A 22,849-nucleotide genomic window follows, 5' to 3' on the forward strand; every position below is an offset into this window, starting at 1 on the left:
GAAAATTCTATAACCTTCATATTGAGTGAAGAGATATTACTTTGCTGACATTAGGTTCATCAAAGAAAGTAAGAAGATGATGAATGATATTTTTTCAAATTAAACACAATTATTAGAATGTTATATTCTAGGCCCAGTGCGGTGGCTCACGCCTGTAATCCCAGCACTTTGGGAGTCCGAGGAGGGAGGTTGGGAGTTCAAGACCAGCCTGACCAACATGAAGAAATCCTGTCTCTACTAAAGATATAAAAATAGCTTGGCATGGTGGTGCATGCCTGTAATGCCAGCTACACAGAAGGCTGAGGCATGCACCAACACACATAAGGCTGAATGTGTGTTGTTTTTAATCAACAGATGTTGAATGACTGGTTAATTACAAGAATCAATTGAACCTGGGAGGTGGAGGTTGCTGGGAGCCGAGATCACATCATTGTACTCTAGCCTGGGCAACCAGAGTGAGATTCCATCTCAGAAATAAAAATAAAAATAAAAATGTTATATTCTAATAACAAAATTGAACAAGATTTGTTCCTGGACCCTCATTAGCATTAGTGGAATTAAAATGATTTTGATATGACTTAGAAGAAGTTAAGAAGAGCAAGGCTCATCTATTAGAAATAAAAATGTCATTCACCCAAAATCACTAGTTATAAGACTCAGGTTAAGACATTACGGTCTTTGAGATGAGATACTTCTTTAAAATCTTATACATAATAAATCTAATGCTCTACAGTTTAATTAATACCATTTTATTAATCTTGTGCCACTTATGCAAATATTCATTTTGTGACAGAAGCAACAATGCTAAAGATGTATAACTGATGTTTTGAGAGAGTTCTGATTACATACTACTTGACTTTCTTTTACAGATTTTTTTACTTTAAAGACATAATAAATGTGATTTAATATGAAGTGTTTCAAATTTTAAAATAATAACATGCTAATTCAATTTGCACTTATTGAGTGCCTACTTGCACTCAACAAATATGATGTTTGGGACTGGGATTACAGAAGTCAATAAAATGGTTGCCCTCATGGGGCAGATCATCCCATGAAAAGAAATCACATAATCATGTTCTCAGTATTGTCTTCACAACTATGGTTACCATGACATCTCTAAGTTTTCTTTCCTCTGGCTGTTTGCTTTTCTGACTGCTAGAAAAATCGAATTAGCAGTTCATCACCAGTTTCTGCTAAGAGCTATATAACATGATTTTATTACTCTTACCAACTGTTTTTGCTTCATTTTTTATCCTCATTTCCTCATTTTCTTAAATCTGTGTTTCTCATAAGCTGCAAATATTACATTTTAAAATGCGTTGTGGTATTAGTAAATGGGGAAAAAATAAACACATTAGTTTTCCCTCTCCCAATGAGCATATATAAGGCTGAATGTGTATTGTTTTTAATAAGTAGATGTTGAATGACTGATTAGTTACAAAGTCACAACCCAGTGTTTTTCACTGTACTAGGTGAGTATTAGGTTAGTATGTTTGTGTCTTGCTTTGTAGGATCAGGAAAGATATAGGACTTTCTTTGAGAAAGAATTGTCCTACTCCTCACATTTCCACAGCTGGGCCTTTTTAAATAAGAACTAGAATGGCACTAAGGAATGGTGCCTAAGAGAACATAAGGAAGAAAATTGTGGAAAGCTTATTTTGGGATCCAGGGTGTTTGTTAGAATAAATAAAATTGGACTGGGGCCAGATTATGAAGGATCTTACATATCAATTTACATTTTATTTCAAAAATACTTATTGTCTGCACCTTTTTTGTAGAGCTCTGTCATAAAGATGTAATGTGGCCAACTGAACCTAGTGCAATTCTGATGCTCAGCCCTTTTCCCACACGGTTTCTTGTGTTTTCTTACCATGACTGACTATACATTAGCAAGTGGAAACATAGTGAGAGGTTGAGATAAGGCTTTATTTTTTAAATAAAGATTTGAATACTGTAGAATAACACTCAATTAAGGTGGTCTTAACAATGATATGACAAGGAGCATTTGGGAATATTTACTTTGAATGTAAAAAGATGAATGACTTAACACTACCTCTGTTTCACCACCATCAATCTCTGCATTAGTCAGTCTTGATAACTCCTATTTTCTGAACCTTTGTGGGCTGAATTCCACAGCACACTCTTGAACTGGTATGTCAGTGGGTTTCTGACTGATGTATCCATGTATACTATTTGCCTCCTCACAAGATTGACTCTCTGCTTCTTTCAAGGGCTTATATCCTGATAGAGAAACTGGCTTCAAATTGTGAACAACAGTTGAATAGAAGAGATAGGAACACCACCCTCAAATGCTTACCTAATTATTTTTCTAGAAGAGTTACAAAGAAATGCAAAGAGTATTGACAGTCAAAGTGTACATAACATTAACTAGGCACCAGAAACATTTTTAAGAATGTACATGAAATACATCATTATTAATATTTAAATCTTATAAAAACTCTTTGAAGTAGGTAATTTTATCAACATCATCTCTATTTTACAAAAGAGAAAAAACAAGGTAAAAGTTTAAATTTATTGCCTAAGGGGACATAAGGGAGAAAATTATGTGAAGATTTTGGGGATTTTTTAATAGAATAAATAAAATTGGTTTGGGGCCAAATAATGAAGGATCTTACACAACAGATCAATCCGCATTTCATTTCAAAAATTTTTATTGTCTTAGATACTGGGAATATAGCAGTGAAATGTGATATTGTGAACACGATTTTCTTCAACTCCTTATTTTACTGACTGGAGTTTCAGAGGACTGAGGCCACATGAAAATCTTGCAGGTAGTAGGAAAGAGTAGCTTCTACATTTGTTTATATCATTATCAGTTAAGTTATCTTACCTCAATGTCACTCTGCCTTTTTCCTATTTTCTAACTTTTTTAGTATCTGGAATTAAACATTTTACTCTAGCTTTATAAAATGCCCTTCCTTTTCTTGAGGTCAGTTGTACAGAATTACAATCTCTTAGGTAGACAGTGAATGATTACGGAGTAAATTAACGAAAGTTAATGAAAGTTAAAGGCAGATTTAGCCTTAGGGATTTTGCACTTAGTTCTCTCTTATCCTGGGACTCAATTCTGCCACATATTTGCTTGGCCAATTTCCTCATATACACTTAAAAAAATTCCTGCTCTGACCATATTATGGAATAATGTCACCTCTCCCTCCTTCACTAGCCCACCACTCTGACATTCTTTACTCTGCTCTACTTTCTCTTTTATCATTAATACTAATTATCCACTTATAACAAAATAATTTACTTATACATCATTTTTAATATTTTTTGTCTGTAAGGCCTCCTTAAGAAAGTAAGTAACATGAAGATAAGAAACTTAATTCTGTTTGCTACCTAGAGCATGACAGGCACTCAACATGTATTTATTGAATAAATGAATAAACAAATAAGCAGAAAGTAAATATCAGTGGGAAAAAAAAGTTGGTCTCTCACATTATTGTTTGTTAGTTAAAATCTCTTATAACTCTGTTTTGGTTCACAAAAAGTCAAAACAGTGAGGATAAATTTAAAACAAACAAACATGCTAATTGCTTGTGAAAGCCTCTTCAAATCTGGCATCTAGATCCGAAGATAAACATCATAGAATGAAAATGCTCATTGTAAATCATATTGCTATGGGCAACAGTTTAAGAGTTGTAATGGGGCAGACATATAATTTAATTAGCTTATATTGTTTTTGAAATTTGTTGATAAATATTGTAAATGTGGAATGACCAGTATTTTCAGTCAGGAGTTTATTCAGGGATCTTTAAAGAGCTAGGTTTGCGATTATTAAAAGATATTTGGTTCATTAATAGGATGTATATGCTTTCCTCCAGAAGTACCCACTCCCAATGGGAAACATTTGAGCTGAGATTCAGGATAAAATCTCGACCAGTCATTTTAGGATGCAATCCTATTCATGTACAGAAACCATTTTGCTTCCTGCTTTCAAAAGATAAGGAGTGACAGGTTGCAAATGTACTATAGAATGCATCCTACCCAACAATTTTCAGCCTAAAGCGTTTCCAATGGGCTTGGCATTTATCAGAAAGAAAACGTCAAGAACATAATATTATTTTTATATATTTTCTATTTAAAATATACACATTTCTTTAAAAAAGGGATGAAAAAATAAGTTGACTAAATTATAAAAGCAAATGAATATTTCCATAGTGAAATGAGTATAATTACCAGCACCTCAAGGGTAGATTTCTATGCATTTCAAAAAATATTTACACTGACAAATTGTATTAACTTACTAATTCAGATATTTACCATTAAGATTAGAGAGTCTAATCATATAACTTGAATAGGTCTGGTTTGGGTTTTTACTTTTTGGCTCTTTATCAAGTATATGGTTGTGTTAGGCCATTCTTGCATTGATATAAAAAAATATCTGAGATGGGGTAATTTATAAAGAGAAGATGGAGTAATTTACTAATTCTGCAGGCTTTATAGGGTGTATGTTGCTGACATTTGCTTGGCTTCTGGGGAGACCTCAGGAAGCTATAATTATGGCAGAAAGCAAAAGAGGAGCAGGCATATTACATGGTACAAGCAGAATCAAGAGCAAGAGAGGGAGGAGGTGCCAGATATTGTTAAACAAACAGATGTTGAATGAACTCTCTCACTATCACAAGAATAGCACTAAAGGGATGGTGCTAAATCATTCATGAGAAATACACTCGCATGATCCAATCACCTCCCACCAGTCCTCACCTCCAACCCTGGGGATTACAATTCAACATGAGATTTCATGAGGATACAGATCCAAACTATATCAATATTCTTTCATTTTTTAAAAGCCAAATGGAAGTGAGAGTATTTGAGTTTATACTTAGAAATATCAAAGTGATATCTTGAATAAATTAAGCAGTTTTCAAATTTTATATCATTTATATATAACATGTTAGTGATTCTTATATTAAGAATTTAATTGTTAGTAAAGAAAACCAGAAGTGATAAATCAAAATATACCAAAAAATCAGAAAGATTATAATAGATGGATAAAAATGCAATTGTTACAAATTTTTGGCACACTATACTATTTTGAAGGCTTTCACTTGTCAATTCACTCTAAGAAGCAATAACAGCACAATATATCCAAATTTAATATGCATTTTTTTTCTTTTCCTTTTTTTATTATACTTTAAGTTCTGGGATACATGTATAGAACATGCAGGTTTGTTACATAGGTATACATGTGCCATGGTGATTTACTGCATCCATCAACACATCATCTACATTAGATATTTATCCTTGCCCCCCAACCTCTGACAGGCCCTGGTGTGTGTTGTTCCCCTCCCTGTGCCCATATATTCTCATTGTTCAATTCCCACTTACGAGTGAGAACATGCCATATTTGGCTTTCTGTTCCTGTTTGCTGAGAATGATTTTTTTGGTTTCCAGCTTCATCTATGTCCCTGCAAAGGACATGAATTCATTCTTTTTTATGTCTGCATAATATTCCATGATGTATATGTGCTATATTTTCCTTTTCCAGTCTAACATTAGTGGGCATTTCGGTTGGTTCCAAGTCTTTGCTATTGTGAACAGTGCTGCAGTAAGCATATATGTGCATGTGTCTTTACAGTAGAATGATTTATAATCCTTTGGGTATATACTCAGTAATGGGATTGCTGGGTCAAATAGTATTTCTAGTTCTAGGTCCTTGAGAAATCACATTATCTTCCAGAATAGTCTAACTAATTTACACTCCCACCAACAGTGTAAAAGCATTACTACTTCTCCACATCATCTCCAGCATCTGTTTCCTGACTTAAAAAAAATTTTTTTTAATTTAAGTTCTGGGGTGTATGTGCAGAATGTATACCAATCAACCCTCCACCTATATTAGGTACTTCTCCTAATGCTATCCCTCCTTTAGCCTCCCACCCCAACACAGGTCCCAGTGTATGATATTGCCCTCCTTTTGTCCATGTGTCCTCATTGTTCAACTCCCGCTTATGAGTGAAAACATATGGTGTTTGGTTTTCTGCTCTTTTGTTAGTTTGCTGTGAATGATGTTTTCCAGCTTCATCCATGCCCCTGCAAAGGACATAAATTCATCCTTTTTTTTTTTTAACAGCTGCATAATAATCCATGGTGTATATGTGCCACATTTTCTTTATCCAGTCTATCATTGATGGCATTTTGGTTGGTTCCAAGTCTTTGCTATTGTAAGTAGTGCCACACTGTGAACAGTGTCATGTGCATGTGTCTTTATAGTAGAATGATTTATAATCTTTTGGGTATATATCTAGTAATAAAATTGTTTTGTTAAATGATATTACTAGTTCTAAATCCTTGAGGAATCATCACACTGTCTTCCACAACAGTTTGAACTAATTTATACTCCTACCAACAGTGTAAAAGTGTTACTATTTCTCCACAACCTCTCCAGCATCTGTTGTTTCCTAACTTTTTAATGAGCATCATTCTAAGTGGTGTGAGATGGTATCTCACTGTGGTTTTGATTTGCATTTCTCTAATGACTGGTGATGATGAGCTTTCTTACATGTTTGTTGACCACATAAATGTCTCCTTTTGTGAAGTGTTTGTTCATATCCTTCACCCACTTTTTGATGGGGTTGTTTTCTTTTTCTTGTACATTTGTTTAAGTTCTTTGTAGACTCTGGATATTAGCCCTTTGTCAGATGGATAGATTGCAAAAATTTTCTCCCATTCTGTAGGTTGCCTGTTCACTCTGTTGTTATTTTTGTCTTTGTTTTTTGCTGTGCAGAAGCTCTTTAGTTTAAATATATCCCATTTGTCTATTTTGGCTTTTGTTGCAATTGCTTTTGGTGTTTTAGTCAGGAAGTCTTTGTCATGCCTATGTCCTGAATAATATTGCCTAGATTTTCTTGTAGGGTTTTTAGGGTTTTAGGTCTTACATTTAAGTCTTTAATTCATCTTGAGTTAACTTTTGTATCAAGTACAAGGAAGGGGTCCAGTTTCAGATTTCTACATATAGCTAGCCAGTTTTCCCAACATCATTTATTAAATAGGGAATTCTTTCCCCATTGCTTGTTTTTGTCAGATTTGTCAAAGATCAGATGGTTGTAGATGTATGACATTATTTATGAGGTCTCTGTTCTGTTCCATTGGTCTATATATCTGTTTTGGTACAGTACCATGCTGTTTTTGTTACTAAAGCCTTGATGTATAGTTTGAAGTCAGGTAGTGTGATGCCTTCAGCTTTGTTTTTTTGCTTAGAATTGCCTTGGCTATGTAGGGTCTTTTTTTTTTTGTTCCATATGAAACTTAAAGTCATATTTTCCAATTCTGTGAAGGAAGTCAATGGTAGCTTGATGGAAATAGCATAGAATCTATAAATAACTTTGGGTAGTATGGCCATTTTCACAATATTGATTCTTCCTATTCATCCACATGGAATGTTTTTCCATTCATTTATTTCCCCTCTCCTTTCCTTGAGCAGTGGTTTGTAGTTCTCCTTTAAGAGGTCCTTTACATCCCTTGTAAATGGTACTCTAGCTATTTTATTCTCTTTGTAGCAATTCTGGTGGGAGTTTACTCATGATTTGACTCTCTGTCTTTTGTTGGTGTATAGGAATGCTTGTGATTTTTGCACATTGATTTTATACCTTGAGACTTTGCTGAAGTTGCTTATCAGCTTAAGGAAATTTTGGACTGAGACGATGGTGTTTTCTAAATATACAATCACATCATCTGCAAAGGGAGACAATTTGACTTCCTCTTTTCTTAATTGAATACCCTTTATTTCCTTGTCTTGCCTGATTGCCCTGGACAAAACTTCCAATACTATGTTGAATAGGAGTGGTGAGAGACAGCATCCTTGTCTTGTGCCAGTTTTCAAAGGGAATGCTTCGAGTGTTTGCCCCTTCAGTATGATATTGACTGTGGGTCTGTCATATAGCTCTTACTATTTTGAGATACATTCCATCAATACCTGGTTTATTGAGAATTTTAGCATGAACAGCTGTTGAATTTTGTTGAAGGCCTACTCTGCAACTATTGAGACAATTGTGTTTTTTGTCATTGATTCTGTTTATGTGATGAATTATGTTTAATTCACATATGTTGAACTAGCCTTGCATCCTTTGATTGTGGTGGATATGCTTTTTGATGTGCTGCTGGATTCAGTTTGCCATTATTTTATTGAGGATTTTCGCATGAATGTTCATCAGGGATATTAGACTGAAATTTTTTTGTTATTGTGTCTCTGTCAGATTTTGATATCAGGATGATGCTGGCCTCATAAAATGAGTTTGGGAGAATTTCTTCTTTATCTATTGTTTGAAATAGTTTCAGAAGGAATGGTACCAACTCCTCTTTGTACCTCTGGTAGAATTCAGCTGTGAATCCATCTGGTCCCAGACTCTTTTTGGTAGGTTATATTAATTTCTGCCTCAATTTCAGAACTTGATATTGGTCTATTTAGGGATTCAACTTTATCTTCGTTTAGTCTTGGGACACCGTATGTGTCCACGAAGTTATCAATTTCTTCTAGATTTTCTAGTGTGTTTATGTAGAGGTGTTTATAGTATTCTCTGCCAGTAGTTTGTTTTTCTGTGGGATTGGTGGTGATACCCCCTTTATCATTTTTTATTGCATCTATTATTTTTTATTGCTAGGGTAGGGAGTTCCCTGACCCCTTGCACTTCCTGGGTGAGGCAATGCCCTACACTGGCCCTCCATAGGCTGTACCCACTGTGTAACCAGTCCCAACGAGATGAACCGGGTTTCTTGGTTGGAAATGCAGAAATCACCCACCTTCTGTGTTGGTCTCACTGGGAGCTGCAGACCAGAGCTACCCCTATTCAGCCATCTTGCCTGGGAATCTGTAATTTCTTTCTGAATTATTAAAGTATTTTTTAAGATGATAACAGAAATGCTGATTTTTTTTTTTTTTTTTTTTGAGACGGAGTTTTGCTCTTGTTACCCAGGCTGGAGTGCAATGGCGCAATCTCAGCTCACCGCAACCTCTGCCTCCTGGGTTCAGGCAATTCTCCTGCCTCAGCCTCCTGAGTAGCTGGGATTACAGGCACACGCCACCATACCCAGCTAATTTTTTGTATTTTTAGTAGAGATGGGATTTCACCATGTTGACTAGGATGGTCTCGATCTCTTGACCTCGTGATCCACCCGCCTTGGCCTCCCATAGTGCTGGGATTACAGGCTTGAGCCACCGCGCCTGGCCCAAAATGCTGAATTTAAAAAAGGACACCAAAGTAAAGGAGCATTTTAAATCTTATAATGCTAAACAAGCACACCTGCACATCAATATAGTTTAATAGGAATAATAATTAATATTTTAAAAGTCTGACTGCTGATCAATTCTAAAGTTCCTACTATGCAAATATATCCATAAATTTTAAAAGTCCAGGGTCTAGGTAATTTTATGAATATGGCCATGTAATAAAACATCATATAACTAAGGTTGTTTTCTTTATGAGGTAAATAATATGCAATGCTCACGTGTCACTAGAAACAGTTGATTTGTTTTTTTCCTAAGTACTTGTCATAATTTTTTTAAATAGAGAATCAGAATAAGTTGAGTAAAGAGTACCTAGTTCCATGGGCTTTATCTAAGTCTACTTCACCCAAGTATTTGCTGGTTGCTGCTTCCTGTAATAGTCTTTATTGGATTTAATGATTTATTTTACTTTAACTTCATATGTTTCATAGATATTCTTTGGATAAAATAGCCCTCCTTTCACATCCCAAAATATACAACAGCAGAATATCCTGTTCTGCTGTTGTTGAAAATACAAAAACATTGCACTGTGATTCCAGACTCAACATCAGTATACTTTGCTCAGCAAGACTCTGACCTTGAAACTAATTTTCACCAATGCAAGAAGAAAGGGAAGAAGAGAGCATGAAGTGCCATGACATGCTGGCCCTTTTACATACATTTTAGATGTCACAACATTACAATAAAGAAATGGAACCGATCCAAGATCCCTTTACTTCCCGGTGGCAACATCTGGCTTGGAAGCCAGAATTATCTGATCCAATGTCCATGCCTTTTACTGTACTGTGGTGCCTCTCTCCATAAGCATGTTCATTCCACTGGGACTCTGATATAATTCCCTGTGACCAAATCCTCCTGTTCCATCTCAGTACTAATGTCTACACCCCTGCTTTGTGCTCCTGCATGGGAGACGTGAATCAGATTGCTACTGTCTTTCCATCTTTTCATAATAAGGAATACTAAACGTCTATGATATAGACTACTTATCATTGGACTTATGGTAGATAGTGTCCTCTGTCAACCATAAAGCAAAGGAAAGACAGACATCAACATCTTCTAACATGTCATGTTAGGTGGGGGAATTATTTGATACCAGGAGTGAAAACCAGGTTTGTGCAATTTAACATGGTGAGACTTCATGTAAGGAGGAAAATGATGAATTTGTTGTGATGCCATATGGCAGGCCAAAATCTACTCACACCATGCCTACAGAAACAAATGATTCTTTTCCAGCTGGTACCCAAAGTTATTTCAGCATCTCTTATTGAAGCCCAAATTTGAAGTCCCTGCAGAACTCGTGAACTTCAGTGTCTGCACAAAGGGACTTTTCAAGTCTCATATCTTTCTTAGACTTTCCTGCACCAGCTGTGAAAATCAATTAGCCCTGGTGAAAACTGAGCTGCTCTATGTTCTCAATAATGAAAATGGCCAACTGCACTCTAGCAATTTTCTCTGTCCTTTACAAAGACAAATGTAGACTTTGAATCTTTTTTCACTGCTCCATGGAATTGCCTTTTTACTTCTATTTTGAAAGTTACCAGACATGCCCGGAGATTAACACAGAAGACTCTTTGGAGCAGCAGGAAAATTATACCATCGCACACCAGTGACATTTGTGACTCCCTCAGGCTGGTATGCAGCCATCAGACAGTCAAAACAAACACCTCCCAAACACATGCCAGAACTCAACTCCCCCTCACGTCTGCTCCCTTGATAAAAACTGAAATGGCTGATGGTACCTCATCAATCGTAAGACCCAGTCAGTAGCTCAGATAATGCTCCAAGGATATAACAATAGAAAAATGCTGGCATAAAGATGAACAAGGAGGACCACTGAGATGATGAGCCAGCATAGGAAGCACAGGGAAACGCCAGAAGGATAGGGGTTCAGGAAGTGCATAGAGATCTGGGTTGCTCTTCACCTTCCCATCCTTTGTGGGAAGGTGGCCACTTCCAAAGAACGGGAAAAGAAAAGGAGCCCCCTCTACATTCTTTGTACTGCTGCCATCATAATTCACATCATTAGCTACCTTCAATAATAAAATAATAACATCTCAGTAAATTCTTTATTCAGTTAAAACAGGCTTTCTCAAACTTGGTTATTGACATATTGGGTTGAATAATTCCTCTTGGGGAAATGGAGAAGCTGTAATGTACATTTTAGAATGTTTAGCTAGCAGCATCTCTGGTCTCTAATCACAAGACACAAGTACACATGCCTTCTGAGTTGTGACAATTAAAAGTATTTCTAGACACTGCCAAACGTACTATGGATGACAAAATCACTGCAGTTGAGAATCATTAAGTTAAAGTGATACTTCTGTTTAAGTCCAAAAATAATAAAAAAAATTCAGAAGACTCAGAGAAATTTATGCTATTAAAATGGCTGAGTGTATACTACCCAAACTGCCTCTGAGTGTACTGGCTTTACATTTTTAATGCGGTTAATCGAAAGGTCATTGTTTTATATTACAATACTATAAAATGCATGCAGAGATAGATAACTAAATAAACAAGGTTTCATTTTAAATGAAAATGAAATTAACAATTAAGTCCAAAGGTATCCTTTGGTTAGTTATTACTAAGATACTTTGTCTCACTTTATAATTGATATTGCATTCTGTCATATGTTGTCTCATTTGACCGGTAGGTAAGAAAATCAGACTAGTTTCCCAATTTTATTGTTGAACCAGATACAGTGAATCTAAATGACTTGCCAGAGAGTAAATTTCAAGTCTATTGAATGAAATTAGTGTTTTCTGTTCCTATATACCCCCAAAATAGAAGATATGTTGTACTTTAAATACAGTTAATTAAAATAAGTATGTTAATTACAAGTGTAAATTCTAAGGGAAGAACTACCTGATGAAATTTAGATTATTTCTCTTTAGTGAAAATTGTTTATTCATCCAGGTATAATTAACAACTATCATGAGCAAGTCACTACATTCGTGGATGACACTAAAGGTAAAGAATAGCAGATTTTAAATGGGATTTAGTGCTAATTTTAGTGGTGAGTAGCTATTAAATAGAATGTGGTAGATTGAAATACTACAATTTCTCCCAATTCCTCCCATCCCTATATGATCCATTGACCTTGCAGCCCCTTTAGCAAGTGGTGAAGTGCATTTTTCCATTTTCTGAATCTAATTGCCCTGCTCTGAAACATGGGGAAAATAGTAATCCCATTACCTAAAGGTATTATGTGGTGGAAGTTTGGCTCAAGGAGTTGTAACTTGTCTAGAATCCCATAGCTGATAATTTACTAAAGTTAGATTTTAAACTCAGGCCTTAATCATTCCACAGGTCATGTTCTCAGTCACCATTTTCATAACTTTGCTTCAATTTATTCTGTGGAATTTTTCCATCCATCCAATCATTAATTCCCTTATGCATGAATGGATGCATTCAAAAATTTCAAATGCGTAAGTTTCATATATTGTTAATGCAGAATTGAAGAAACCATACAAATTTCAAGCTCCTGTGAAGTTGATTCACCTTATTTACTTTCACTTCTCCACCTTCTACCTTGTTTACACTACCTACCTGAACCTTATTTTTGTTTTCTCTATTTTTTAACACATTGATAAAGTTTTCCCTTTATCATCATAACATACTACTTTTTATTTCAATAGTGTTTTGTGGAACAGGTTGTGTTTGTTTATATAAATAAGTTCTTCAGTGGTGATTTCTGAGATTTTGATGCACCCATCATTTGAGCAGTGTACACTGTACCCAGTGGTAGTTTTTACCCATTGGCCCCCTTCCATCTTTTCCCCAAGTCCCCAAAGTCAACTGTATCATTCTTACATCTTTGCATCCTTCTATCTTAGCTCCTGCTTACGAGTGTGAACATGATGTTTCGGTTTTTAATCCTGAGTTACCTCACTTAAAATAATGGCATCCAATGTCATCCAGGTTACTGTAAATGCCATTATTTCATTTCTTTTTAGCTGAGTAGTATTCCATGGTGTGTGTGTGTGTGTGTCTTTATCCACTTCTTGGTTGATGGGCATTTAGGCTGGTTTTATATTTTTGCAATTGCAAATTGTGCTGCTATAAATATGTGTGTACAAGTATCTTTTCCATATAATGACTTCTTTTCCTCTGTGTAGATACCCAGGAGTGGGATTGCTGGTTCAAATGGTAGATCTACTTTTAGTTCTTTAAGGAATGTCCACTCTGTTTCCATGTAGTTGTAATAGTTTACATTCATACTAACAGTTTAAAAGTATTTTCTTTTTACCACACCAACATTATCATCTATTATATTTTTATTTTTTGATTATGGCCATTCTTGCAGGAGTGATGTGTTTTCACATTATGCTTTTGATTTGCATTTTCCTGATAATCAGTGATGTTGAGCATCATTTCATGTTTGTTGGCCATTTGTATATCATCTTTTGATAGTTGTCTGTTCATATTCTTAGCCACATGTTGATAGGATTGGTCATTTTGATCTTGCTGATTTGCAGTTTCTTGTAGATTTTGGGTATTAATCCAATATTGGATGTATAGATTATGAAGATTTTCTCCCATTCTGTGGGTTGTCTGTTTATTCTGCTGATTATTATTCTTTTTCTGCTGTGCAAAAACATTTTAGTTTAATTAAGTTCCATCTATTTATCTTTGTTTTTATCACACTTACTTTTGGTTACTTGGTCATGAAGTCTTTTTCGATGATTAGAAGGCTTTTCCCAGTGTTATTTTCTAGAATTTTTATGGTTTCAGGTGCTAGATTTAAGTCTTTGATCCGTCTTGAGTTGCTTTTTGTATAGCACGAGAGATGAGGCTCCAGTTTCATTCTTCTATATGTGGCTCAACAATTATGTCAGCACCATTTGTTGAATAGGGTGTCCTTTCCCCACTTTATATTTTTGTTTGCTTTGTTGAAGATCAGTTAGTGTTGGTATTTGGGTTTATTTCTGGGTTCTCTATTCTGTTTCAATGGTCTATGTGCCTATTTTTATACCAGCACCATGCCATTTTGGTAACTGTGGCTTTATAGTATAGTTTGAAGTCAGGTAATGTAATGTCTCCAAATTTGTTCTTTTTGCTTAGTCTTTCTTTGGCTATGTGGTTTCCTTTCTGATTCCATATAAATTTTAGGATTGTTTTTTCTAGTTTTTATTTTCAGGATGATAGTGGTATTTTGATGAAAATTGCATTGAATTTATAGATTGCTTTTGGCAGTATGGTCACTTTCACAATTTAGATTCTACCTATCCACGAGCACGGGATGTGTTTCCATTTGTTGCATCATCTATGATTTATTTTAGCAGTGTTTTGAATTATAGGGGTCTTTCACATCCTTAGTTAAGTATATTCCTAAGGTTTTATTTTTCCTGCTCTTGTAAAAGGAGTTGAGTTCTTGATTTGATTCTCAGCTTGGTTGCTGTTGGTGTAGAGAAGAGCTACTTATTTGAGGATACATTAATTTTGTATCCTCAAACTTTGCTGAACCCATTTATAAGTTCTAGAAGCTTTGTGGATGAGTCTTTAGGGTTTTCTAGGTATACAATCATGTCATCAGCAAACAGTGACAGTTTGACTTCCTATTACCTTTTTGGATGGCCTCTATTTCTTATTATTGCCTGATTGCTCTAGCTAGGACTCCAGTACTATGTTGACTATTAGTGGTGAAAGTAAGAATCCTTGCCTTGTTTCTGTTCTCAGGGGAAATACTTTCAACTTTTCCCCATTCGATATAGTGTTGGCTGTGAATTTGGCTTAGATGGCCTTTATTGCCTTATTGTATGCTCCTTCTATGCTGATTCTTCTGATGTTTTAATCATAAAGAGACACTGGATTTTGTGAAATGCTTTTTCTGCATCTATTGAGATAATCATGCGATTTAAAAAAATCTGTTTATGTGGTGTATCACATTTATTGACTTGAGGATGTTACACCATCCCTGCATCCCTGGTATGAAACTGATGTGATTATGATGAAGTATCTTTTTAATATGCTGCTGGATTCAGTTAGCTGATATTTTGTTCAAGATTCTTGCATCTATGTTCATTAGAGATACTAGTCTGCAGTTTTCTTTCCTCATTATATTTTTTTCTGGTTTTAGTATTAGAGTGATAATGGCTTCATAGAATGATTTTGAGAGGATTGCTTCTTTCTCCATCTTGTGGATTAGTATCAATAGGATTGGTATCAGCTCTTTGAATATCTGATAGAATTCAGCTGTGGATCTTTCTGGTCCGGGCCTTTTTTTTTTTATTGTTAACTTTTTTCTTACAATTTTAATCTTGCTGCTTGTTAGTGGTCTGTTCAGAGTTTCCACTTCTTCTGGTTTAACCTAGGAGGGTTGTATATTTTCAGCAATTTATCCATCTTCTCTGGGTTTTCTAGTTTATATGTATAAAGATGTTCATAGTAGCCTGGTATGATTTTTTGTATTTCTGTGGTGTCAGTTGTAATAGTCTCATTTTGTTTCTAATTGTGCTTATTTGGATATTCTCAGATCTTCTTTTCTTGATAAATCTTGCTAATGTTCTTAATGTTCTATCAATTTTATTTATCTTTTTAAAAAATTCAGCTATTTCATTGATCTTTTGAATTTTTGTTGTTGTTGTTGTTGGTTTCAGTTTCCCTTAGTTCTGCTCTGATCTTGGTTATTTCTTTTCTTCTGCTGGGTTTGTGTTTGGTTTGTTCTTGTTTCTCCATTTCCATAAAGTGTGACCTTAGATTGCCTGTCTATTCACGCTCTTTGAGACTTTGATGTTGGCCTTTAATTTTATGAGCTTTCCTCTTAGAGCCACTTTTACTGTATACCAGAGTTTTTGATAGGTTGTATGACTATTATCATTCAGTTCAAAGACATTTTAAATTTTCATCTTGACTTTATTGTTGACCCAAAGATATTAAGGAGCAGGTTATTTAATGTCCATGTTTATTCATTGTTTTGAAGGTTCCTTTTGATTTTCAATTTTATTGCACTGTGATCTGAGAGAGTATTTGATATACTTTTGATTTTCTTAAATTTTCTGAGATTTGTTTTGTAGTTTATCTTGAAGATTATAGTCTATCTTGAAGAATGTTCTATACACTGACAAATAGAATGTATATTCTACAGTTGTTGGGTAGAATGTTTTGTAATATCTGTTAAGTCCATTTGTTGTACAGTTTAGGTTCACTGTTTCTTTGTTGACTTTCTATCTTGATGACCTGTCTAGTGCTATCAGTGTAGTATTAAAGTTTCCACTATTATTGTGTTGCTGTCTATTTCAGTTCTTAGGTCTAGGAGTAATTGTTATATAAATTTGGAAGCTCCAGTGTTAGGTGCATATATATTTAGGATTGTGATATTTTCCTTTGAACTAGTCCTTTTATCATTATATAATGTCCCTCTTTGTCTTTTTTAACCACTTTTGCTTTAAAGTTTGTTTTGTGTTATATAAAAATAGCTACTCCTGCTTGGCTTTTGGTGTCCATTTGAATAGGATATCTTTTTCAGCCCTTTAGTTTAAGTTTATGTGAGTCTTTATGTGTCAAGTGAGTCTCCCAAACGCAGCAGATACTTGGCTGGTAAGTTCTTCTTCATTCTGCCATTCTATGTCTTTTAGGCGAAGGATTTAGGTTATTTACATTCAATGTTAGTATTGAGATGTGAGATACTATTTTATTCAATAGGGTATTTATTTTCTGAATACTTAAAAAAAATTTTTTTCATTGCATTATTCTTTTATAGGGCCTGTGAAATTTATGCTTTAAGGAGATTTATTTTTGTGCATTTTGAGGATTTTTTTTCAAGATTTAGTGTTTCTTTAAGCAGTTCTTGTAGTGCTGGCTTTGAGGTGGTGAATTCTCTCAGCATTTGTCTGAAAAAGACGGTATCTTTCCTTCATTTATGAAGTTTAGTTTTGCTGGATACAAAATTCTTGGCTGATAGTTGTTTTGTTTAAGAAGGCTAAAAGTAGGACCTCAACCCCTTCTAGCTTGTAGGGTTTCTACTGAGAAATCTGCCATTAATCTGTTGGATTTTTCTTTATAGGTTACTTAATACTTTGGCCCACAGCTCTTAAGATATTTCCTTCATCGTGACTTTAAATAACATGATGACTATATGCCTAGGCAATGATGTTTTTGTGATGAATTTTTCAGGTGTTCTTTGAGCTTTGTGTATTTGAATGTCTAGATCACTTACCATGCCATGGAAGTTTTTCTTGATTATTCTCTTAAGTATGTTTTCCAAACTTTTAGATTTCTCTTTTTCCTCAGGAACATCAATTATTCTTAGGTTTGATGGTTTAGTATAATCCCAAACTTCTTGGAGGCTTTCCTCATTTTTTTTAAATTCTTTTTTCTTTGTCTTTGTCAGATTAAGTTAATTCAAAAGCCTTGTCTTTAAGCTCCGAAGTTCTCTCTTCTGTTTGAGTCTATTGCTTAGATTTTCTAGTACCTTTGGCATTTCTCTAAGTATGTCCTTGATTTCCCGAAGTTGCGATTGTTTCTTCATTTATGCCATCTATTTCCCTGGAAAATTTTCCATTCATATCCTGTATCATTTTTGTTTAAGTTTGACTTCAGCATTCTCTGGTGTCTCCTTGATTGGCTTAACAGTCAACCTTCTGATTTCATTTTCTTACAATTCAGAGATTTTGTCTTGGTTTTGATCCATTGCTGGTGAGTTAGTGTAATCTTTTAGTGGTGTTAAAGAACGCTGTTTTATAAGATTACCAGAATGGCTTTTCTGTTTCCTTCTCATTTGTGTAGACCATGCCAGAGAAAAAATCTGGGACTCAAGGGCTGCTGCTCAGATTCTTTTGTCCCACTGGGGCGCTCGCTTGATGTGGTTTTCTCCCCTTTCCCCAAAAGATGGGGCTTCCTGAGAGACAAACTGCAGTGATTTTTTTGTGGGGGTTCTATCCACCCAGCAAAGCTACTAGGCTCCAGGCTGGTACTGGGAAATGATGCAAAGAGACTATCTTCAGGTCTCTCAGCCATGGTTACCAGCACCTGATTCAGTGAAGGTAGCAGGGGAGTAAAGTGGACTCTGGGAAGGTCTTTGGTTGTATTTTTGTTCGATACACTGGTTTTGTGTTTTTTGGCCAGGAAGTGGCATTTTCAAGAGCATATTCACTGTGGTTTTATAGGAGTGATCAGCTCTACTGGCAGGTCCATAGATCTCCCAAAGGATAATGTTCTTTGTCTTTGGGTACTAGGGTGGGTAGAAAAGACCATCAGGTGGGGGCCAGGTTAGGCATATCTGAGATCAGGATCTCCTTGAGCCGTGCTTTCTGCGGCTGCTGTGGGGAATGGAGGTGTGGTTCCCAGGCCAATAGAGTTATATTCCTTGGGGATTATGGTTGTCTATGCTGTGTCACACCTTTTGCCAAGGAAGTGGGGGCAAGTTGGCAGCCATAGGCCTCAACCCAGCTCCCATGCAGCCTACAGCTCAAAGGCTAGTCTCATTCTCGCCTTGCCCCACTGACAGCTTATGAGCAGGGCTGAGAACATGCCCCAGGCTCCAGCCTCCCAGCTGAGAAAGCAAGTGGATTCACACTTCCTCCACTGTCCCATGGAGCCTGCAGCAGTGATCTAGTTTCTTCAAAGAGTCTGTAGATTGTCTAGGCTTTCCTGGTATATTCCTGCAGTAGTTCTTGGAGCAAAAGTTCACAATGTGAGTCTCCACACACTGCTCTGTTTAACTGAGTGGTTGCTGGAAGTTAGTCCTACCTCCTATCCACCATTTTCCCAGCTAGTTTCCATAACAGACTTTTAGAATTATAAGGGCCTTTAGAGACAATGTGGTATAAGTCAACCAGTGATCAGATTAGAAAGCAGAATCATAGAGGCTTTACAATTTAGATGAAATATATCATATAATTTTGTGCACATTTTTCGTGTCTACATACACAAAAATACAGGGAACATTTACTTTACAAAGAGAGAAAGGGAGACAGAGAGGCAGAGGGAGAAAGGCATGTCTTTATTTATGCTTAGTGGCAGGGTGAGAAAACACTGACACCAGACCTTTGTTTAAAAAATGAAAGGGGACCTACTGGTATCATTCCCTCCTCTGCTCCTGATACATATAAAGTATTTTCTATAAATTATTTAATTTATATATTACAACCAATTGTGAGATAGAAGTTCATTAAAGAATGACATCATGGGACACGAGTACAACTCCAAGTCTTATACTATCTACTCTGTATGCTTTAAGTTAAAAACATCTAGAAATGTTATTTGTATTAGTTTTAATTGACATGTAATAATTATACATATTTATAGGGTAGAATGTGATATTTTTAAATGATATTGTGTGATATACAATGCATAATAATCCAATTAAGGTAAGCATATCCATCACCTCCAGTATGTACCATTTTTTTGTTGTTGGGAATAAACAAAACCTTCACTTTTAGCTATTTTAATATACACAGTCAATTATTGTAAACTAGAGTCACTCCATAGTGCTATAGAACACCAGAACTTATTCCTCTGATCTAGTTGTAATATTGTATCTGTTAACCAAGCTCTCTATAATCCCCTTCCCCTATATGTCCCTGCCTCTAGTAACCACTATTTTACTCTCTACTTCTATGAGATCTACTTCTTTAAATTCCACATATGAATGTGAATAAGGGCTATTTATTATTTTCATGCCTGGCATACCCAGTAACAACTATTCTACTCTCTACTTCTATGAGAGCTACCTCTTTATATTCCACATGTGAGTGAGAATAAGAGCTATTTATCATTTCCACACCTGGCATACTTCATTTAGCCTCCAGGCTCAGCCATATGGCTATGAATGACAGGGTGTTTTTTCAGGGCTGAATCATATTCCACTGTGTATTTCTACCACATTTGCTTTATTCATTCATCTGTTGATGGAAATTTTGATTGATTTCATATCTTGGTTAAAATTAATAGTGCTGAAATAAATATGAGAATGAAGATAAATCTTTTGCATACTTACTTCCTTTCTTTTTTGCCCAGTCGTAGGATTACTGTATTATACAGTAGTTCTGTTTTAAAATTTTCTTGTTTGTTTTTCTTGAGAGAGAGTCTCTGTTTTTCAGGCTGGAGTGTGTTGGCAAAATCTCAGCTCACTGGAAAGTTTGCCTGAAGAATTCAAGAGATTCTCATGCCTCAGCCTTCTGAGTAGCTGGGATTACAGGCCTCTGTCACCATACCAATCTAACTTTTGTATTTTTAGTAGAGACAAGGTTTCACCTTGTTGATGAGGCTGGTCTTGAACTCTGTACCTCAAGTGGTCCCCTGCGCTTGACTTCACAAAGTGTTGGGATCAAAGGCATAAGCCACTGTGCCCAGCCTATTCTTATTTTTTGAGCAGGCTTCATATGGTTTTCCATACTGACTACATTAATTTACATTTCCACCAACAATGAATAAGAGTTTCTTTATCTCCTTATCCTCAACAGCATTGATTATTTTTTGTCCTTTTGATAATAGTCATTGCAACTGAAGCTGAATAACATTTCATGGTTTTGAATTGCATTTCTCTTTTTTTAAATTGCATTTTAGGTTTTGGGGTACATGTGAAGAACATGCAAGATAGTTGCATAGGTACACACATGGCAGTGTGATTTGCTGCCTTCCTCCCCTTCATCTATATCTGGCATTCATCCCCATGCTATCTCTCCCCAACTCCCCACACCCTACTATCCCTCCCCTATTCCCCCCAATAGACCCCAGTGTGTCTCCCCTCCCGTGTCCATGTGTTCTCATTGTTGAACACCCACATATGAGTGAGAACATGCAGTATTTCATTTTCTATTCTTGTGTCAGTTTGCTGAGAATGATAGTCTCCAGGTTCATCCATGTCCCTACAAAGGACATGATCTCATCATTTTCGATGGTTGCATAATATTCCATGGTGTATATGTGCCATATTTTCCCTGTCCAGTCTATCATTGATGGGCATTTGGGTTGGTCCCAGGTCTTTGCTATTGTAAACAGTGCTGCAATGAACATTCGTGTGCATGTGTCCTTATAGTAGAACGATTTATAGTCCTTTGGATATATACCCAGTAATGGGATTGCTGGGTCAAATGGAATTTCTATTTCCAGGTCCTTGAGAAATCACCACACTGTCTTCCACAATGGTTCAGGTAATTTACACTCCCACCAGCAGTGTAAAAGTGTTCCTATTTCTTCACATCCTCTCCAGCACCTGTTGTCTCCAGATTTTTAATGATAACCATTCTAACTAGCGTGAGATGGTATCTCAATGTAGTTTTGATTTGCATTTCTCTAATGACCAGTGCATTTCTCTTATAATTAGGGATAGTAAACATACTTTTTTGGATAATTGTTGACATTTGTGCCGTCTTTTGAGACATCTCTATTCAGATCATTTGACTATTATTTAATCAGATTCTTTATTTTTTTATTTTGCTATTGAGTTCTTTCAGTTCCTAATATATTCTAGATATTAACATCCTACTGGATGAATAGTTTGCAAATATTTTTCACCATTCTGCAGGATGTCTCTTTACTCTAAGCTTTTTGTTATGCAGAGGCTTTTTAGTTTCATTTAATCTAATTTGTCTAGTTTTGCTTTTGCTACCTGTGCATTTGAAGCCAATCCTGGCCAGGTGTTTTTCTTACCTCTCTATGCTGAGATTTCAAGGTTCCATGCTTCAGAGGGTTTTCCTGTCTTCTTTGATCAATTCAGTGTTTTCTTGTAGAGTATCTACTCAAAGTGCCATTGTTTTTTTCTTGTTTTGGTCTTTTTTTGTGAAGTAGGTGAACACTGGGTACCTCGAGTTAGTGATCTTGATGATAAGTCAGGTTATCTGTAAAGTCATGATAAGGTATCTGCACAATTGTAAGTCTGACCCTGTGCCCCCCAAAAAGGTATAGAAGATAAGTCACAAAGAAGCATTTAATAATGGCTAATATTTACATGAAAACAATTCACATGATGTATTATCAGTTTAGCACCTAATTGAGAGGTCTAATATAAAGTCACCACATTCATTCTTATTTAAGGCACTGCTTCTGATTTCATGATACTTCATAATTGCTAATGCAGAATTATCGGGTAAATACCTCAATAATTCATAAATTTTATGTTCTGTCAGTTGCTGAGAGTGGTAATACTGCCATACACCAACACCTGTACTTGAGATTAGAGGTTTTATTTAAACCAACAAATTAACATCTTATGCAACAGAAGTGCAACATTAATGATTTGTGAATTTGCAAATTGACCTTCCCTGCTGGGAGCAGTAACTAGTTTTACAGCTTATGCTATAACAAGGCCACACACAAACATGTAAATATAAAATATGGCCTGTTCTTAATGACATAACTAATTTTTCTGACACAAGTTCTTTTATTTTTTATTCTCTCATAAACATTCTATTCTAGTAAATCAAGAAAAATGAATTAAACATTTTATAAACTTCATCTCCTATGGATAGACTGTGTCAAACCCAAGATATATTTCTTTTAAAGCACTTGTCAAGCAAAGATTTCTAAGAATTCTAAATCACACAAATCGTTGATCATTTTAATTAGGACTAAAAACATTTCAGACTGCATGTCACAAGAATTGTTTTCCCACAGTTATTTTCAGAAGGACATGAGAAAATTCTCATGAAACCCAGCAGCTAT

General features: G+C 35.6%; 2 long non-coding RNA genes across 2 annotated transcripts in view; one reads left to right on the forward strand and one right to left on the reverse strand.

Annotated features, from left to right (window-relative positions):
- The window catches only part of LOC118145003 (uncharacterized), a 67,322-nt gene that overhangs the window by 19,331 nt on the left and 25,142 nt on the right, over positions 1–22,849 (forward strand). The gene's annotated exons all lie outside the window — the stretch shown is intronic.
- Positions 20,955–22,849, reverse strand: part of LOC128928846 (uncharacterized) — a 51,480-nt gene continuing 49,585 nt past the window's right edge. Inside the window, exon 5 of the long non-coding RNA XR_008474526.2 lies at positions 20,955–22,026. This is a non-coding gene — a long non-coding RNA (uncharacterized LOC128928846). The remainder of the gene's footprint in view (positions 22,027–22,849) is intronic.

This window comes from Callithrix jacchus, chromosome 8 (genome assembly GCF_049354715.1).
Source record: "Callithrix jacchus isolate 240 chromosome 8, calJac240_pri, whole genome shotgun sequence".
NCBI lineage: Eukaryota > Metazoa > Chordata > Mammalia > Primates > Cebidae > Callithrix > Callithrix jacchus.